The 20970-nt window shown below is 41.4% G+C and overlaps 1 protein-coding gene across 16 annotated transcripts in view; it reads left to right on the top strand.

Moving 5' to 3' along the window:
- The window catches only part of BCAS3 (BCAS3 microtubule associated cell migration factor), a 510082-nt gene that overhangs the window by 308396 nt on the left and 180716 nt on the right, over nucleotides 1–20970 (top strand). The window contains exon 25 of one of the 16 annotated variants that reach the window (XM_048824532.2): nucleotides 1–47. This exon is cut by the window's left edge and continues 168 nt beyond it. The exons of the other annotated variants lie outside the window; for them this stretch is intronic. The gene's annotated coding sequence lies outside the window, so the exon portion shown is untranslated. Of the gene's footprint in view, nucleotides 48–20970 lie in introns of those variants that run through there. 16 annotated transcript variants of the gene reach the window in all.

The raw sequence follows: 20970 nt of genomic DNA, 5'->3' as shown, positions 1-20970 counted from the left end.
GGACACAGACTTCTCTCAAAGCATGGGCATCCTGGTGCTAATGGGGCAGGTTCATGTGGTGGAACACCGATTCTGGGCTCGGGAAACAAGCACAGACTGGTGGGACCGCATAGTGTTGCAGGTCTGGGACGATTCCCAGTGGCTGCGAAACTTTTGCATGTGTAAGGGCACTTTCATGGAACTTTGTGACTTGCTTTCCCCTGCCCTGAGGCGCAAGAATACCAAGATGAGAGCAGCCCTCACAGTTGAGAAGCGAGTGGCAATAGCCCTGTGGAAGCTTGCAATGCCAGACAGCTACCGATCAGTCGGGAATCAATTTGGAGTGGGCAAATCTACTGTGGGGGCTGCTGTGATGCAAGTAGCCAATGCAATCAAAGATCTGCTGATATCAAGGGTAGTGACCCTGGGAAATGTGCAGGTCATAGTGGATGGCTTTGCTGCAATGGGATTCCCTAACTGTGGTGGGGCCATAGACGGAACCCATATCCTATCTTGGCACCAGAGCACCAAGCCGGTGAGTACATAAGCCACAAGGGATACTTTTCAATAGTGCTGCAAGCACTGGTGGATTACAAGGGACGTTTCACCAACATCAACGTGGGATGGCCAGGAAAGGTACATGACGCTCGCATCTTCAGGAATTCTGGTCTGTTTCAAAAGCTGCAGGAAGGGACTTTATTCCCAGACCAGAAAATAATCATTGGGGATGTTGAAATGCCTATAGTTATCCTTGGGGACCCAGCCTACCCCTTAATGCCATGGCTCATGAAGCCATACACAGGCAGCCTGGACAGTAGTCAGGAGCTGTTCAACTACAGGCTGAGCAAGTGCAGAATGGTGGTAGAATGTGCATTTGGATGTTTAAAAGTGCGCTGGTGCAGTTTACTGACTCGGTTAGACCTCAGCGAAACCAATATTCCCACTGTTATTACTGCTTTCTGTGTGCTCCACAATATCTATGAGAGTAAGGGGGAGATATTTATGGCAGGGTGGGAGGTTGAGGCAAATGGCCTGGCTGCTGGTTACGCACAGCCAGACACCAGGGTGGTTAGAAGATCACAGGAGGGCATGGTGCGCATCAGAGAAACTTTGAAAACCAGTTTCATGACTGGCCAGGCTACGGTGTGAAAGTTCTGTTTGTTTCTCCTTGATGAAACCCCCCGCCCCTTGGTTCACTCTACTTCCCTGTAAGCTAGCCACCCTCCCCTCCTCCCTTCGATCACCACTTGCAGAGGCAATAAAGTCATTGTTGCTTCACATTCATGCATTTTTTATTCATTCATCACACAAATAGGGGGATAACTACCAAGGTAGCTCAGGAGGGGTGGTGGAGGAGAGAAGGACAAGGGCACACAGCACTTTAAAAGTTTAAAACTTTAAAACTTATTGAATGCCAGCCTTCTGTTGCTTGGGCAATCCTCTGGGGTGGAGTGGCTGGGTGGCTGGAGGCCCCCACACCGCGTTCTTGGACGTCTGGGTGAGGAGGCTATGGAACTTGGGGAGGAGGGTGGTTGGTTACACAGGGGCTGTAGCGGCGGTCTGTGCTCCTGCTGCCTTTCCTGCAGCTCAACCATACGCTGGAGCATATTAGTTTGATCCTCCAGCAGCCTCAGCATTGAATTCTGCCTCCTCTCATCACACTGCCACCACCTTTCAGCTTCAGCCCTCTCTTCAGCCCGCCACCTCTCCTTACGGTCATTTTGTGCTTTCCTGCACTCTGACGTTGTCTGCCTCCGCTCATTCGTCTGTGCTCTGTCAGTGTGGGAGGACAGCATGAGCTCAGAGAACATTTCATTGCGAGTGCGTTTTTTTTCGCCTTCTAATCTTCGATAGCCTCTGGGAAGGAGAAGATCCTGTGATCCTTGAAACACATGCAGCTGGTGGAGAAAAAAAAAGGGACAGTGGTATTTAAAAAGACACATTTTATAGAACAGTGGGTACACTCTTTCACGGTAAACCTTGCTGTTAACTTTACATACATAGCACATGTGCTTTCGTTCCAAGGTCGCATTTTGCCTCACCCCAGCACGTGGCTAGCCCCTCCCCCCTCCCCGTGGCTAACAGCGGGGAACATTTCTGTTCAGCCACAGGCAAACAGCCCAGCAGGAACGGGCACCTCTGAATGTCCCCTTAGGAAAAGCACCCTATTTCAACCAGGTGACCATGAATGTTATCCTCAGGAGAGTTATATCACAGAGGGATAAAGAACGGGTGTTGTTTGAACACCAGCAAACATACACTGCAATGCTTTGTTCTACAGTGATTCCCGAGTACGTGCTACTGGCCTGGAGTGGTAAAGTGTCCTACCATGGTGGATGGAATAAGGCTGCCCTCCCCAGAAACCTTTTGCAAAGGCTTTGGGAGTACATCCAGGAGAGCCGCGAATGCCAGGGCAAATTAATCATTAAACATGCTTGCTTTTAAACTATGTATAATATTTTAAAAGGTACACTCACCAGAGGTCCCTTCTCCGCCTGGCGGGTGTGGCAGGCAGCCTTGGGTGGGTTCGGGAGTACTGGCTCCAGGTCCAGGGTGAGAAACAGTTCCTGGCTGTCGGGAAAACCAGTTTCTCCGCTTGCTTGCTGTGAGCTATCTACAACTTCATCATCATCATCGTTTTCCTCGTCCCCAAAACCTGCTTCCGTGTTGCCTCCATCTCCATTGAAGGAGTCAGACAACACGGCTGGGGTAGGGTGGCTGAACCCCCTAAAATGGCATGCAGATCATCATAGAAGCAGCATGTTTTGGGCTTTACATGGAGCGGCCGTTCGCCTCTCTGGTTTTCTGGTAGGCTTGCCTCAGCTTCTTAAGTTTCACGCGGCACTGCTTCGGGTCCCTGTTATGGCCTCTGTCCTTCATGCCCTGGGAGATTTTGACAAATTTTTTGGCATTTCGAAAACTGGAACATAGTTCTGATAGCACGGATTCCTCTCCCCATACAGCAATCAGATCCCGTACCTCCTGTTCGGTCCATGCTGGAGCTCTCTTGGGATTCTGGGACTCCATCGTGGTCACCTCTGCTGATGAGCCCTGCATGGTCACCTGCAGCTTGCCACACTGGCCAAACAGGAAATTGAAATTCAAAAGTTCGCAGGCCTTTTCCTGTCTACCTGGCCAGTGCATCTGAGTTGAGAGTGCTGTCCAGAGCGGTCACAATGGAGCATTCTGGGATAGCTCACGGAGGCCAATACCGTCTAATTGTGTCCACAGTACCCCAAATTCGACCCAGCAAGGCTGATTTCAGTGCTAATCCCCTTGTCGGGGGTGGAGTAAGGAAATCAATTTTAAGAGCCCTTTAAGTCGAAAAAAAGGGCTTCATTATGTGGATGGGTGCAGGGTTAAATCGATTTAATGCTGCTAAATTTGACCACAACTCCTAGTGTAGACCAGGGCTTAGACTCCTGTGAAAAGACAGCCCCTATTCTACATTCCACAATTTTAAGCAGCTGCAAATAGCAGCTTATTCTATTTATTACCTGCATTTGTAGCTCTTTGGCAATGAATCTTCTATATTTTTTCATGTAATCATTGTTTCCTTTACCCCACTAAAACACCTTCTGTGGCTCCTCTAGATTTCTACTGTAAATATCTAACTAGAGACATATCCATTGCTCTCCCTTATAGAAGTACTACATGTCTTTGTTTAGTTTGCATTGCATTCATGAGCATAATAATATGTTAGCTCTCTTTATTTTCAAGGAGAGGTTATACTGCATTAGCAAAGAGAAGACATAAATTATTTGCAAATGAGTAGTTTGATTTTGCTTATTGATTTCCTACAAGTAGCAAAATGCTTTAGCTTATGTTCATGACTGGTTATAAACTGTAAACTATATTTTCGTCTAGAAATGTTGACACGAAAGGGTCAGGACTGCGAAACGGTTAAAAACTATCTTCTTATACTTTCTCTTTCTTACCATTCCACAGCCTTTTAAGCAGTCTCCGTGTTTGAGTTCTTGCCACTGAGCTTTGTATTAAAGCTTAAATAATCGAGAGTATGAAATTATGGATGCCTATGTAATATATATCTCTGTATGTATATTACACAGGCATTTTGTATTTTTGCTCCCCTTAGGGAACAACAGTAGTAAAACACAAGTCTTTGACTGGGTTAGAGTGACGTAGCTATGAACTATTGGTTTCACCTTGTTACCTCTTTTTACATATACAGGAAGAACGTTGTACACGACATAATGAGAATGTTTTACACTGTAGCAATTTCTCCTTATTTTTTTTATCCATGGAATTTGAAGCTGGTATTGTAGATATCGTTGGCATACACAAGTTTTGATTTGTAGAAAACAAATCATTCATAATGATGACGTAAAATCTAAGGGTCTTTCATTCTAAATGTAACAGAAATCAATTAGATTTGACTTTGTAAATCACTAAAGAATTAGTGATCAGCTAATTAGAATCAATTTTTTTCAGAATAATTTAATGATATATTTTTGAACTTTTCTCGACAGATCCCTTAATTCTATGAAATATCATTTTTTAGCCTGCCATATAAAATGCTTTACATTTTAGATTAGAAATAGGATCATCTGTGACTGGAGGTATCTTTTTTTTTTTTTTTAATTAACATCTTTGGTTTAATGTGGCTGTAACGTTCAAATGCAAGCAGGAAAATACAATTCATAGGAAATGAACAAGAGGAATGTCACATAAAGCACAATAAGATGAAGGCTGTAGGATTTTGCAAGCAGCAAAAAGAACCTTATAAGGAAGTGCAAAGTTAGGGAGGTCTGGCTGTTTTTATATAGTGCAAAATTATTTGATCATAGAATTTTAAGGAATAAAATTTAAAAGTAATCTTTACTTCAAATATGGGAGGTGGGGGTTAAGTAGGTAACTTACTATTGTATATAATACTGCTTATTTTCAGAGACATATGTTCCTGCTGTAGGTCCTTCTGTAATAGAAGACCTTTGGGGTTTGGCTTTGATGAGACTTCACAAGGCCCTCTGTATGGTAGAAACACAGTCATGTGTCTCCCCCATAACCTCCCAGTTTAATTGTGCTCTGTGGTGCATTTGGCACAGTTAACTTAGTCAAATGGACTACATTTGTGTGCTCTGACTTTCTTACCAGCAACTGAATCGGTGCAATGCTTTAAACTTTTGTCTGCTTGAAATTTAAATTTGCTGCACAGCTCTGCTTTTCTCCTCAGCAAATGAAATGAAGTGAGAGCAATTTTGGGGAAAGCCGTTGTACAAATCTGTCCCCTCTTCCTCTCCCCTCCCCCCATTTATGTACCTCAAAAAAAGGTCATGTCCTTATCAGTGATTGTAATTGATAACAACGTGGTGGTTTCAGTCAGAACTGTGACCTTGGTACCACAGGGGGGCCTCTGCACTGGTTGTTGCTTTCCTCACTTACTAGAGCTTTGATGTGTTCCGGCAGCTGATACAGATGCACGTAGGTCAGGGAAAGGCAGCTGGCTGGCAGCAACAGATTAAAATATTTCTGACCCACAAAAGTAACCAAATGCCCATATTTCTTCATTTAGCATAATTAATACCTTGTATTTCCATTGACTTTGATAAACAGGCCTCTTTTTCTTTTTTCTCCTGTAGCTTTTAGTAGTGATTGCAGGAGATCTGTAGTTAAAATGCTTTACAGACTATGAAGAATAACATGTCTTAAAAAAGCTAAGATCAAAAGTCTCAATTAGGTCACAGCCTAGCAGGAAGCTTATAACCACATTAAAATGGGGAAGTTATTTCATTTTTAGTATACTGTATTTCAGCAGCAAGAGTATGAATCTAAAGGCAATGTGAAACACTTCAGAGCTGCTGCCATGTAAATCCTCAGACTATCATGAATGTGTAATTAGGAAAAATGTCTATAGTAAATAAAGGGTTACACTTATCTTACTACATTTCCTGCGAGGAGAAAATTTAGTATCATAAAAAGGGCATTTGAAGGGATTATGGAAGCATTGTTATGATTTTTCTTTTCTCATCCACCGCACCCATAAAGTTTGCTTTGAATTATTTTTGTTATCACATACAATTATTATTTAAAAGGCAGTTTGTAGGGGACTGCCTATTGATTTCTGCATTAGCTCAAATTATCAATATAAGAGATCCTTATCTAATTTTGCACCTGAGAGACTCCATCTCAGGATTGAAATAACAGATGATGTCTTTATTTTAAAAAAATATCAAGTGAACCAAAGGCTGAGCAAGCCATCTGGGAAGGTGATGTCTGTTTAGGGCAATGATGCTTGTGGCTAGTGCTCTATTTTTTGTTTCCTAGTTTCATGGCAAAGAAATCGTTGTGCAGTTGGCTGACTGCAGCTCAGCCACCCCACTATTGATATTTAATGACTAAGCTTTTGATGTACTAGTGTGCACGCAATAGTCTGTGATCTCTGTAAACAAACCGGCTGGGCAGAGGTGAACAACACTGATTTGTGGTGATGAGTGGAATTCAGTTATGTTGCTCTGGCAAACGGGAATACATTTTATGTCATAACCAGATTGGATTCCTTCTTACTAAGAAATTTTGAATTGCATTTAGCAGCCAGATAAATGTGGAGCTGCTTTACATTTGAAGGCCATAGTACAGTTACGGTTCTGTTTATCCGCATAAATATGTCGGTCTGTTGAATGACACAGTAAGCACAAGAAGTCTCTTTCTGTATCAACAGGTAGGTTAAAGTTGGACAAACTAACACTTTCTCATAGGTACTGTGTAGCTGGTTTTGTGTAAAAAGTTTATTTTTCCAAACAATAGAAGTAGGCAAGTACAAAATAGTCTACAAAAATGTACAAGATTTACATTTCACAGGGTACCACTTGAAAGAATTTGCTTCACCACGTTACCTTTGGGAAAGCTAATGCATTGCAATGTCTTCTTTGCCACAGCTGCTGCAGCAAAGCAAAACTTTTTAAACAACTTTAATGATATATACCTAATCATATAGAAAATGGAGAGATCCAGATGAGGATCCAGACTAGGGGCAGAAGGAAAGTGATCCTAAGGATCCAGAGGGCTTTACAGAGGAGATCCTAGAAGTGTAGAGGACAGCAGTCTCTCTTCTTAATAATGCTAAATATATTCCCTATACCAATTTCAGAGTAACAGCTGTGTTAGTCTGTATTCGCAAAAAGAAAAGGAGTACTTGTGGCACCTTAGAGACTAACCAATTTATTTGAGCATAAGCTTTCGTGAGCTACAGCTCACTTCATCGGATGCATACTGTGGAAAGTGTAGAAGCTCTTTTTATACACACAAAGCATGAAAAAATACCTCCCCCCACCCCACTCTCCTGCTGGTAATAGCTTATCCAATAGGAGAGTGGGTTTGTGTGTGTGTGGCGGGGGGGGGGGGGAGAAAACCTGGATTTGTGCTGGAAGTGGCCCAACTTGATTATCATACACATTGTAAGGAGAGTGATCACTTTAGATAAGCTATTACCAGCAGGAGAGTGGGGTGCGGGGTGGTATTTTTTCATGCTTTGTGTGTATAAAAAGAGCTTCTACACTTTCCACAGTACGCATCCGATGAAGTGAGCTGTAGCTCACGAAAGCTTATGCTCAAATAAATTGGTTAGTCTCTAAGGTGCCACAAGTACTCCTTTTCTTTCCCTATACAAATGTAACTCTACACACATCTAAACTGTTGTCAGGTCCTTTAGGGAGAGAAGAGAAACATTTACCACTGCTTCATTGTGTGGGTGAAGTGATTTCATGTGAGATTTTTCCCAATTTTTTTACATGATGAACTGAATTACACCGCAGTCTTTTGACTTGGTTGACTAACAGTTCTATTTAATTCAGGGCTTCTCAATTTTTTCCATACAAGGTCCACGCCAAGACCCACCTTCCATCTTGCAAAGACACCCCTTCCATTTAACAATATGGGACAGACTGGGTGATTGTGACCCTGACGCATGTTTGTGCCCCTGCAGGTGTCACAGCCCCAGTCCCATGTTGAGAAACTGGATTTAATGGATTCTTGCCATGCTGTATGGTGTGTTTTGCAGAGTTATAAAAATTCACAGGGATTTTCAAAGCTACCTAATGGAGCTAGGTGCTTAGATCTTTTGAAAATCCCAGCTGTTTTTATGTATCTCTCTGAAAAAGAGTGCAAAAACGTGCAGCCTAGTTTGTTTGTTTTTTGTTTGTTTAAATAGCAGCACTTTCCCTTAGCCCTGTAGTCCGGCCCCTTTCTTCACTGAGTTCTATAGATGATGATGCTGTCATCAGCATGATGTATGCTGGGTCACTATTCACTTTGGAGGATGGTAATCTGCAATTGTGGGAGACCTGGCAAAAGGCTGTTGGGAAGAAAGACCTTTGCATTCCTATGGCCTGCTCCTGCTCTATTGAAGTAAATTGGAAATTTGCCATTTACTTCAACAAGCTCAGGATCAATTCCTTTCATACTCTGATTTCCTACAGGCATTCAGCAGATTGTACTAAAGCTGCTTTTAGTGTTTTATTTTTGGAGGCCCTATTTTAATGCTGTGATACCAAACACCAGTGCCTACATTTTAATAATAATGCTAGCACCAAGGCAAGCAAGTGGTGTTGGGATCTGAGTTGGACTTTGTGTGGGGTGTGAGTTCTAAACTGAATTAGTATGAGAGCTGGGGTTTGAATTCAGCAAAATTAAATTTGTTCTTACTGGACTTCAGCTGCATTCAAATTGGAACTGGAAAATAAAGTCTCACATTTTTCTTGGAACTATAATTGTGGGTAGGAGATCTTCAGATTCATTGGGAGGCAAGGTCTCAGGCTAGACCAAAGCTTACTTGAGTGCTCAGGCCTTCAGGGGCGGGATTTCAAGAATACCATGGTCTTCTTCCATCTCCCTCTGCTGAAGTTAAGGGAGAATGGATTCCAGAGGGCTCTTCTCTCCTGCTGCTTCGTAGGTGTGATGGAGAGCACAATTATTTTCTTCTCCAAACAGGAACATTTTATCAGCCAAACACAATCTGAGCCGCAAGATGTTCAATTCTGATTTTAAATTTTGAACCCACTGTGTTTGTGAGGGTCCTACATGTGACACTCCTTCCCTAGTTTTAGTTTAATGCTTTATATCTTGGGTAATCCAGTGTTATTGAGACCATGAAATAATTAAGTGCCATAAGAAATTAAATGTAGCAAAACTATATTCCCCTACTTTACTGAGTTACTACAGTTAGCCATGTGGTTTAGATTACACAAAATGGTACCTTGAAGAAGTCAAAAATGTCTCAGATGTTTTCTTTCCCTCTTTGTCAATAAAATCTACTGTGTCAGTCTTGTTGCTGGCTCCTGGAGTTGAATCTAGCACCAGCAGTTGGCTTCTGACTCTAAACCTAATCCCAGTGATAGTCTGTGAGAGCTCAGGTTTGCCAAGCGTTAGGACTCGGTGCAAAATTCACTTGCTTGGTCCAGAGTTATTCTTGATTGGTGGATGGTTGCATTGACTCTTAAAATTCCCTATTTTTGCCTTAAATGAGCTTTTATGGTCCTGACCCTTCAAGGTGCAGAGTGCTTCCTGAAAGGTTCTGAGCACCTTCATTCCCATTGATTTCATGGTTGGTGAAGGCGTTAATTGTCTTGCAGGATCATTCCTACACTTGTAGTCTGTCCCATGAGATGAGTATTAATCTATTATGCATTAAAAAAACCCACAAATGTACTAGAGAAGACTTCAACATTGCAAAGAGAAGATTACTTGGGCATTCGTTCAGACCAACATTATAAAAATAGCAACCTTAAAGTAAGCCGCCTCCATATTTAGGCACTTAAATAAGTGACCTGGTTTTCACTTAGTGATTACCTGTTCTGTTCACTCCCTCTGGGGCACCTGGCATTGGCCACTGTCAGAAGACAGGATACTGGGCTAGATGGACCTTTGGTCTGACCCAGTGTGGCCGCTCTTACAGAAGTGCCAAGCATCCATTGATCTTGTTGAAGACAGCGGCATATTAGGAGCTCAGTTCTTTTGAAAATCAAGTCCACCTTAATTAGATGCCAATATATGGAGCAGCAGGGAGTTAGGGTAGGATTTTCAAAAGCACCCGGTTGATTTAGGAGCCCAAATCACTTAGGTGCTCTTGAAAATCCAAGCCATTATGATGTGTATCTCTGAAAGAGAGTGTGCACGATTAGCAGTCTAGTTTTTGTTTTTTTTTTTTTAAATAGCAGCACTTTCACTGGGCTTATGTTCACTGGAAATGTATCAGCATAAGTATACTGCTGTAGACAATGGGATAGTTATGCCCCTATAACTCCTTGTGTGGACACTCTTATTTTGGAATAAATATATTTTCCTGCTTTAGTTTATATATCTTCCAAAGTGATATAAGATGAACCATAAAAAGGCATTCTTATTCCAGAATAAGAGCCTCCAAAAGTGGAGTTATACTGGTGTAACTCTTGTGGTATAATTATACCTATGTAATAATGCCGGTAAATGTCCTTCTGTAGACAAGCCCTAAATCTCATTGTCTATCAATGGGACTTAGGCTCCTTTGAAAATCCTAGCCTAAAATATAGGACTACTGTTTTTTCCCCTACACCAGTATCATAGTTTTGCTATTGCAGAGACAAGGGGTGTACGTATTAAAAAAGAGTCTGAACAGGATGGAAAGGAGAGCAGTGCCCTGCCCTTATGTAGGTAGAAAAAATACACAATAAAAACCACAAAGCAACCTAAGAATTTGGTAGTATAAATATTTTTCTCTTTAAAGTCCCCTGATATTTTATGTGTCTCCTTTACCTCCACACTTGTTACAGTAAGTCTGAATTGAGTTGCATTCCAGGGCGTTGTCTTCATTTTCTTCATGATTGAATGTTAGTTTTCAAAATATTAAATGTTAAAACAATGGAAAATAAAAAGAAATAAACACATACAATTACTCCTGATCTTTAACTAAATTTCCAGCAAAAGTCCCATATGAAAATATTTACATGTATGATATTCAGTATACCATGGTACATTTGAACTGTTGTTACTAACATTTTAACAGCACCATGAATTTAGATGCTTCACTAAATATGGGCCTGATCCTGCAAACACTTACACACATACATCTAACTTTAAACACTTGAGTAGTTTAATTGAAGTCAATGAGGCTACTCACAAGCATGTGCATAAGTGTTTGCAGGATTAGGACCTTTGACATAACCCAAACCCTGAAGAGTTGTCCAACATAGACAATATAAAACACAGGGCAATGTTTAGGTAAAGGAATGTATAGACAGCTTGGAGGGGAGTCTGAAATAGAAAGCATTCAGGGAAGTAGTAATTTTTAAGGGCAAATTTAATGGATTCTCATTGAGGAGCACAGATTTCTGTAACTAACTTTTCATGTTTATATGGAAGAATTAAAAACTAAATCCATGTAGGGTCAGCAATTGATATAATCAGCATTTCAGTATATTTTTGTGCTCATTCTTTTATGCAAGTCTACTTTCTGAGCTGTCTTCATTCAGTAATTTAATTTGGATGTGGGTCTGAGATCTGGTGGCTGATTAGGAAACGTGACCTGCTTGAGAGATCAAGAAGGTAAACTGATAAATGTTGTAGCAAGAGTTGGCAACGTGGGAGAGGGTAGACGCTGCCCTATGCTCTGGGCTTTGACACTGATCAAAGTCAGCTCCAGTTCATTAAAATGTTTTGAGATTCAGGTTCATTATAAGTATAGCTACAAACTGTATTTTATATCCTAATTCCTGTGTGTGGGTTGTTCAGCAGCATTTAATGTTGTTGCAGGAGTTTACTGCAGTAAATGCAGAACAAAAAGCATATTTCTAAAAATTATTTGAATTCTAGTGGTAAGAAAAAATTATCCGCCTATGCTTTGTTGATTAGCAATTTAGGTGTTGTGAGGATGCTACGTTTAAGCTAGTAAATGAATTATGTACATTCCCTTAACTTTCTTTGGCACCTTATTTGATATCACTGTCCCAGAGAATAACCGCATGAAAATAAGAGTATCAAATTAGGGGGAACAGTTAATGCAATTATGAGTGGTTATATCATTAAATAATACCTTATTGCAGATCTTCTAGTCAGGGCACAGACATTTTCTTATTTTTTTTTTTATCAAATATCTATCTTTTAGGTTTTCCCAGACTCAAATCTCTTGCCACGAGGTTAAATTATGTTAAATCTACTAAAAAAAAGTGCCTTACAGAAATACTTCTGAAGTACTTTTCTTGAAGCATAACTGTGAATCATTTTGAGCTTAATGGTTTTAAAAAATCTAGAACAAAAGAGTTTTTCCCTACAACAGCTGTGCAGTTTTATTAAAAATTTAAAGAAATCTTGTGTCTAATCCTTTGAGCGGATGTGTAATTACTTGGCTTGGGCTCTTACACATGGATAACTTAGCTGTACTGTGAGACAAGATTCTTATGTTTAATTTAAAGAATCATGGGTGTGCTTTGGAGATTATCAACACCAAGCCTCGTAAAGGAACACAAAACCTGAACAACCATTATACATTTTCATTTGTTATACAGATGTTACAAGCCATCTGATTAGCAGATAGTGGAATCTGCAATAGTAATAGCAAACAATGGCACGAGATGTAAAATGTAAATGAAAAACTGGCTTGTATTGGTAGTTTTCACTTATTTAGCTTTAAATGGCTTTTCTTGCTGTCAGTTTTTCCCATTTGACAGTTTTCCTATTGGTAGACCTGTCTCTTATTCCATTGGCTACTCAGATTTCCTCTGTATGAACTTTACCAGCAGCAACTCCCTTCTTTTCCACTTTCATCCTCATGTGTTAGGAAACCTGCATCAATAACATTTTGGGGCTGGAGCAGACCACTGTCAAAGATCTGAGCACAGACAGTAGCTTTGCTGCATTACGGAGAATTCTGTCTGCAGTAGTTCTTCTTTTGTAGAATTAAGAATTGTTGAGTTGTAAAGTCACAAGAACATCATTTTGCAAAGACAACCACTATAAAAGAAATTTCTCTGTTTTTCCTTTATCTTTAAGCACTTGATCAGGATACAGCATGCTTAATATTAAAGTCTCTGCGGAGCTAGCAAGTATCAATGTTGAAATGTTATTCTTTCAACGTAGTTTGACATTGACCAAAATCAGGTACAACTCCACTGAAGTCAACACCAAGCCTGACTTTGGCCTATGGATTATCGGTTCTTTTTCCCATTGCAGTTCCTTATATTAGTTGCATTTGTGTTGTTGCATTTGGTTTTAGTCACTTTGGTAGGGCAAACGCATATCATACAATTTCCTTCCACAGACGACATGTGTGGACATTATTTTCAAAATCTGTATTACAAAGTCTTTCATCCTTTTATTAGTTTAGTACTTAAGCCTTAGACATAAGAAAGAAGCCTATCAGTGAAAATCAATTGAAATGCAGTTAGATAAAGATCTGATGTACAGTGCAGGAGGCTTAGGCACAGCACAATAAAATCAATTAGAGCCTTTCCAGCCCCATACAGTTTTACCCATCCAATCACTTTTCACACATTCCCTCCATTAGCTTGGCTAAAGTTTTTTTATGTGAATTATGATGAATGAGACCCTTGTTATATATAGATGGGTCATTACCCTATGGAAACCAGACTGTATTGGCGTTCAGTGATTAAGGCTCGCTGCTGCTACCATCAAGAAAGTCCAAATTCATCTGCTTCAATTTATGATAGGAAAGCTGTAGTCATTGTTGTCTCATTCACTTAACAATGTTATAATTGTGATCTGTTTTTTTTGTTTGTCACAATAATTTACATAAACCCTTTAGTATTTGTTAATAATTTGGCTTAGTCATCAAGCGTAAGAAATGAAATAGATCAAATAAACAAAGGAGAAATAAAAAAAATAAAAATTAAGGGCCTCTGCATAGGACAGATATGAAGAGTGGCTTAAATGTGAGTTGGGTACAATGTCTACAAATGAAATGGTTTGAACTTAGAAGCTAAAGACATAACAGATATATTCAGTTAGATGATGTAAGTGAGGTGTATGAGCTTGCTATTACAGCTCTCCTGTAATTACTTCATGACTAAAAACCTATTGACTCCCCCCCCGCTTCGCTGCAGTGGATTGCTTAATTTAATTTGAATTTGTGTCATATGACTCAAATATTAACCAAGCAAACCGGGACAACTGGAACGGCAGCTCTGTTATGTGCATGCTTTATGTAAATGAAGATGCAACTAAAACAAGGCTCCTTGAAAAATCTGCCCTAGTAAATTAGCGGAAAATGCGCCGCCATAAACAGCTGTTGCATTTTAATCAAGCATCTGTAGAGTATATTTTGCTTTGCGTTTAAAAAACAAAACAAACAAACAAAACCCACACCCAGATTGTACCAACCCCATTTTATATTCCGAAATTAACCCATTCTTCACTGATAAAATGTCATATTTCCAGCTCAGTACTTTAGTTTTGTCACAGGAGCTAGGTTTGATGTGTTTAATTGATATTCAGATGACATTGTTGCTTTAAAAACATATTATTTTTATAAATAGAAGAATAATTAACACCTTTTATTTTATTTCAATAATATTTCTGTGTCCATTTGCCTGTTGTATGATGGCATAGTTTGAAGACTATTGTAGGATGACATTGATCCAAACAGGTTTAAAGATTTTTTTTTTATTCTTCACAAGTTATAATTTTGTGATGAAATAGAATTAATCTTGCAAAAGTAGTTGAGCTATCAAAGCTAGTTAGAAAATGTCCTTTTTATTCTTGTGCTGAGATACAGACTCATAAGTCTTGTCATTTAAAGAGTTAATAAACACCCTGAGCTGTGCTGATCTTGTAGCTTTAGTGAGCCTTAATCTGTAAGCTTGATTACCTCGGAACCCGCAGTCGCCTGCCTCCCTCCTAACACAGTGGGAGTTTTACGGCAGCATTAGTGGCATTTTGCCCAGCTTTGGCTTTAGGGAAATCATTCAGTGAGAAAGAAAAGCAGAAGGACAGGATCTGTCTACTGCTGTGAGGTCATTAACACAACAGTATGGCTGGACAGCACTTGAGGAGTGTGCAAGATGGCAGTCCCTACTGTTAAATTACAGGTTAAGTTCCATTGTGTCTTTAAATGTTGCATAAACATCCTATTGTGGACCAAACAGTGGATTCCTTGGTTGATGTACAGTGATTGTTTCAGAAGAGAGTGTAATTTTATTGTATGTGCAATATATGTGTGTATTTCTCAGTCTAATAGCAATATTACGATTTATGTGACCCTGTTCTTTGTGCATACAGGGGTAGAGAGGGGATATTTAGTAGGTGTGTTTGCACTCCAGGAATACTTCCCGATGGGAATATTTCCTAGCTATCTTACAAATTGAGCGCTCTGTATTTGTAAAGCTGACCAAAATTAACAGCCCTGTTCTACCTACCTTACTGTCACTTAGTACCTAACTCCACAAGCAGTTCCATTGAGTTAAATAGTCCAGTTCCATTGAATTGCTCATGGACTGTGATAATGCTCAATGTGAGTAAAGAGAATCTGGCCCTGTATAATAAATGTTACATTTTAAGTACTGATTAATGACCACATAGATCTTCTAAATGGCCTTTGTGCATTATTGTCTTACTATGTAGGGGAATCCCATCTCCTCTGTCCCCTTAATCAGGATTATCATGGGAACTAAAGATGGATTCTTCTGTTCTGAGCAGCAGAAAATGGTACTTGTATGTGTCACTAAATAATTTGGGAGCGATGGCTGCCATGCAAGTGGTTTAAAATAGCTTAAACAGCCAGAAAGTATAATGATTTGTGCAACTGCTGAGGAAACATATTGACATGCGTAAACCACTGCCAACCTGAAGACCATGGAAACAAGTGGGTTGGGGTGCTGGCTGCAAAGGTCCGATAAAATAGTCCATGGAAATAACCGGGAGCCTGACAGATTTTGGTTTACAAAGAGGTTCAGAGAAGCTGCTGGTGGCAAGTAAGGCTATTCTAGAATTAGCTGTTTTAGAGGCTATTCATAGGGAAACCATGGACCCTGTCATGTGAATTCTAGAGCAGGGGTGGCCAGCCTGAGCCTGAGAAGGAGCCAGAATTTACCAATGTACATTGCCAAAGAGCCACAGTAATATGTCAGCAGCCCCCCAACAGCTCCCCCTGGCTCCCAGTGCCTCCCGCCCACTGGCAGCTCCACCGATCAGTGCCTCCCTCTCCTTCCCTCCACGCACCTCCTGATCAGCTGTTTCGTGGCATGCAGGAGGCTCTGGGGGAAAGCAGGGAGGAGCGAGGGTATGGCAGGCTCAGGGAAGGGGGCGGGAGGGGATGGAGTGGGGACAGGGTCTGTGGCAGAGCCAGGGATGGAGCAGTGAGCATCCCCCGGCACATTGGAAAGTTGGCGCCTGTAGCTCCAGCCCCGGAGTCGGTGCCTAGACAAGGAGCCGCATGTTAACTTCTGAAGAGCCGCATGTGGCTCCGGAGCGACAGGTTGGCCACCCCTCTTCTAGAGCATCTTAGTGGTTGTCAGATTTTTTTCATATTGTGAACTACATCTTTGGCGATCCTCTGTGGGCACCTCCTGTAGTTCCTGGTTACAGGAAAAATTAACTAAAGGGATTGCTAAGGAGACAAGATGAAAACAAACGGTCTTTAATGCAATGGGTGTGAGTGCCTCTTTGTCCTCCCATTTTGTAGCTATTTCTCTCCCTCTCACTGTAGGTCTTTAGATTTATTTTTACAGAATCTCTCCTTGTTGCCTGCAGCTCCCACTTCTCCCACCCCTGTGTTGCATTTTGATTCTTTTCTCCTGTGTAATTGCTGCCATTCTAATTTGGATGCCATTTGCAGACTTTGAATATGATTGTGTATGCACCAAAGGAACTCATGAAGCAGCTGTACAGGACATAAAGAGTGGTTCAAATTTTTGCATTTACTTGCTCGAAAATGGTCTCTGGAAGTTCTAAACGTCTCCTGGACTGGGCTTCAGTTTACAGGAAGCAGCATGGCTTGAAGACAAAGGTGCTTCAGCACTGTGACAGAAGAAGCTCTAAGGACCACTTGTTGTTATGGAGCAAAGGAGACAGGATGCTGAGCTGTGGTGAACAGGTTAGGAATTCTGTTACTGAACTCAAGTGATTTTAATTTTGCACCATGCATACAGAGAGTGATCGCACCATAGTTAATGATTAAGTGTTTCTTTTCCTAAATATAGTGAAGATCACTAATCATTAAGAGAATGATAAATATATAATAAAGTAATTTTGGGGTAGTTTCATATCCTCTTTTATTTACTTTACCTATCAAGCATTGATTTCAAAGTTCTATGAATCCCATGCACTCGATGATTTATCATTCTAAGCGAAGTAAGGAATGCAAGCAGTTCTCTGCTCTGTTTCCAGTATTGATATCACCAGCTGTGGGAGGAGAAAACCAGAGCTCTGAATTCAGCTCTGATGTGGAAAAAGAACTTTTCTTCATTTCGTGGAACATGTGTTATTGCAGTGAGGGCTCGTCCTACCAAGTTCAAATAACTTGGAGCAACTTGGATCAGTAAAAGAGAAGAGCAGAAAGGGGGGCTGACATCGGGCTGAAATCAGAAGAAAAGGGGGTTAGAAGAAAAGCAGAGAGGAGAAGGATGTAGAAGACAACTGAAAAGGTGAATGTGGCTTTTAACTTTTAAAGTGAAAATCCTAATTTAACTCCGCTCTACTTCCTAAGAAAAGTAAGTCGCTCAGAGGGAAATATGTCTGATCGTCACAGGTCTCAAAGCCTGTATTCAGAAGGGTACAGAGTAGGCACAACTTGGAAAAATCTCTGCTGCTACCAGATTGTCTTCTTTCCTCAGCCAAAAAGATCTAGGAGAAGAGAGAGAATTTGACCGCTGTAGCCTGCCCAAATCTTCATTCCCCTGAGCAAAGCTATTTCCCCTGACATTCTTTCTTTCAGCTCTCATGGTGAAATAGATCATATCTTTGGTGGCATGAAATACAGGTCACCTTTAAGGAGAGCCCCCAGGGAAGTGAAATCCTGATGAATTTCCTGGGGAGCATGGTATGTCCAATATTCCCTTCTCCTATTTAAAAACTAGGAGCCTGAACATGACTTGGCATCTTCTATACCATATTTTTTACATCATTCTGGTGGTTGGTTCAGAAATCCTCCTCTTACTCTTCTACACCCGTTGAAGTCTTCACAGCATCAGTGGTAAGGGATGGAATAAAAATGGATGGGATAAGCTCATTTCCTGTTGCAAGATGGCAACTTTTAGGCAATTGTAGACTAGTGGCAGGTGGTCCTGGCAGCAGGATGTAATATGCACATTCTGTAAGACCCCACAGGCCTGCAGAGCTACCAGGCAGATCTCTTGTGGACATGGACCAGGGGAAGTTCTGCCTCAAGGGTTTGACAGACAGCAGCCTTATGGCTCCTGATTGGCTCCCTGCCTTTGTAAAGCCCAGGGTATTTCAGGAATTGTCCAGGCAAGAGTGTGGATCTCCTGTAGCTGCCACTACCATTCCTGCTCCTGAGCGCCTTCTTTGACCTCTGCTTGATTTGGACTTCTCCTTCTGACTTGGCCACCGAAACCTGACTCGGACTCTGAACCCTGGTATCAACCCTGGCCTGGAACCCAACTATGAACTCCTTTGCTACTCCCAGCTTCAGGTTTGGCCCTACTCTGACCCTTGGCCCTCACTGTCCTTGTTGGGATCCTGACACACCCCTTTGTAAGGTGTGTCAATGAGTGTTAGGGGTGCAATCTCTTATCTCTGCTGCCATTTTATATTCCTTCTTGTGGATTAGGATTCAGCCCTACCAAACCCCAATCTTACCATGAAATTTCACAGTCTCACTGGTACCTGGCAGCCATCAGCACACCAGACCGTGGCTGGTCCTTTGGTGGTATTACAGCCTCAGGACCATAGGATGCTCTGGGATACGGTTTGGTCCAGAACAGGATCTGCAGCTGGACAGGGATGGACTGCAACCCCTTCTCCTTTGCCAAAGCGTCTTGCCTGTGGGCTTTAACTAGGATGTTGACCATGTTTGTTTAATAAAAGTGGAGCCTTTTCTGCCATTTTGAAACAAACCCCATGTGTCTGTCCTCATTTGAACATGGCCTTGGCAAGCATTTTCTTCCAAGTGGTCTTCATTCTAGTTTCTCCCTTCATCTGCCTTAACATTTCTCCTTCTAAACATTGCAGCTGAGAAATGCATTATGCAAACCGTACTAAGAATGCATTCTTACTCTTGATAGCTAGTATACTATATTAGTGCATTTTGCCTCTTGGAATGTCTAATCTGACATTCTTACTAAAAGGACAGCACTGACTTTTACAATGAAATCCATCCTGTATTGTGTATCCCATGTGCTCCTTTGCCATGAGGCTATCAAAATCCTTATTGTATTCTGTAACTTGAATAAATGGTGCAAAAATGTTAAATACATAACCCCTTTCATTTTTCCACTGCTTCTTTGCAGTGGTGGAAAAATAGTATGCATATCATGCTTTAATGATTCTGGGGGTTGCTGCAGGGGGAACAGAGTGGTAGCAACCAAGTTCAGGGTCTTCGAACATAGGATAAGGAGGTTTGGGGATTGTGAGAGGATGTGCTTTGGAGAAGACCTTATTGCTGCTTAAGAAAAAACAGACAATATCCTTCTCCTCACCATTTCTTTAACATCTTATTCCAGTGGTACAATGCATCTTGGGTACCTGTCTGCACATACAAGGTAGATGGCCACTCTCTGTAGGGTCATGGAAATACATAGAGCATGTTAGCTGCATGCTTTGCCTAGTGCTCAAGAGACAGCAAAATATTGTATTCTATCAGGTTTTTATACTGTACCCATCACTGTGATATCTGAGAGCCTGTTACAGGCCTGGCTGAGCTCCCCCTTGTTGTCAGACACCAGGTTTCTATTCTGGACCCAATCTTTGAATCCCATGTGTCTTTAATCCTACTGGGTCTGAGTAGTGTCCAGAATTTGTCTCAGTCCAGCCTTTCTGGCATACTCCCAGGGTGTACACCTTCTGTCTGATACCCCCTTCTTGGGACATGGGAGCACATGGTCCAGCTTCCCTAGGCGCCAAGACCAGTTCTGAATCCCAATTCTCCACAGCAGCTTAAGCATTCCCTCCTCCGACCTTCACCCTCATAGGTACTGTGGTTTACTGTTTAATCCCGTGGGCCTTTGTAATGGTTACAACAAAAGAACACACAGACTTTGCAAAGGAATTTCTGAATCAGACACACTTTACTCATAGATAAACCATACGAGTTACAGAGCTATGCAAAAATAACAAACACCTGCATTCAAAACCCTTCCCTCCAGTGTCCTGACCACTCTGAGAGCATTTTGGCTTTGAGTTAGTGTCTTTACAAAATCCCAGTATCCTCTTGAACTCCACTCCTCCGGCTTAGTCTTCCTGTTGTCTCTTAATGAAAGGCCAGTAAGAGCCTCAAGCTCAAGAAGATCCAGCCCTTAAATAGATTGGTGACCACCCAGAACAGCTTCAAAACCCTTGTCAGGTGATCAGTTGCTTAATTCCAGCACCTCTCACTCAAGGGCCCAAACTGAGAAAAGTCATTCCCCTGCACTGCAGCCAGCCTATTGTTCTAGGAACGACCCATTTGAATGGAGGTGGACTGCTGATGGCTTTCCCACTTCTACCAATATAAGAATTTCTCCTAACACTTCCTGGGTGTCCCAGCTGAAGATGGATGCTAGGGTGCACACGTGAAGGGTGCAGTACAATTTACAATTGAAAATGAATTTCATGAAAAAGAATAGCATTTACAGATTGATATAGATATATACAGGGGAGGTAATATCTTTCATTGGACCAGCTTCTGTTCATAAGGGAGACAAGCTTTTGAATTTACACAGAGCTGCTCGGGTGGGGGGATGTCACTAATCTGTTTAAGGGCTGGACCTACTTGAGCCTGGGGGCCTGACTGGCCTTCCATTGAATGAAGAAGAGCTCTGTGTAAGCTCAAAAGCTTGTCTCTCTCACCAATAGAAGTTGGTCCTCGCCCACCTTGTCTCTCTAAATTCCTGG

The sequence above is a fragment of the Caretta caretta genome, chromosome 17 (assembly GCF_965140235.1).
Source record: "Caretta caretta isolate rCarCar2 chromosome 17, rCarCar1.hap1, whole genome shotgun sequence".
In the NCBI taxonomy this organism is placed as follows: Eukaryota; Metazoa; Chordata; order Testudines; family Cheloniidae; genus Caretta; species Caretta caretta.
This window is presented reverse-complemented; position numbering and strand designations above follow the sequence as displayed.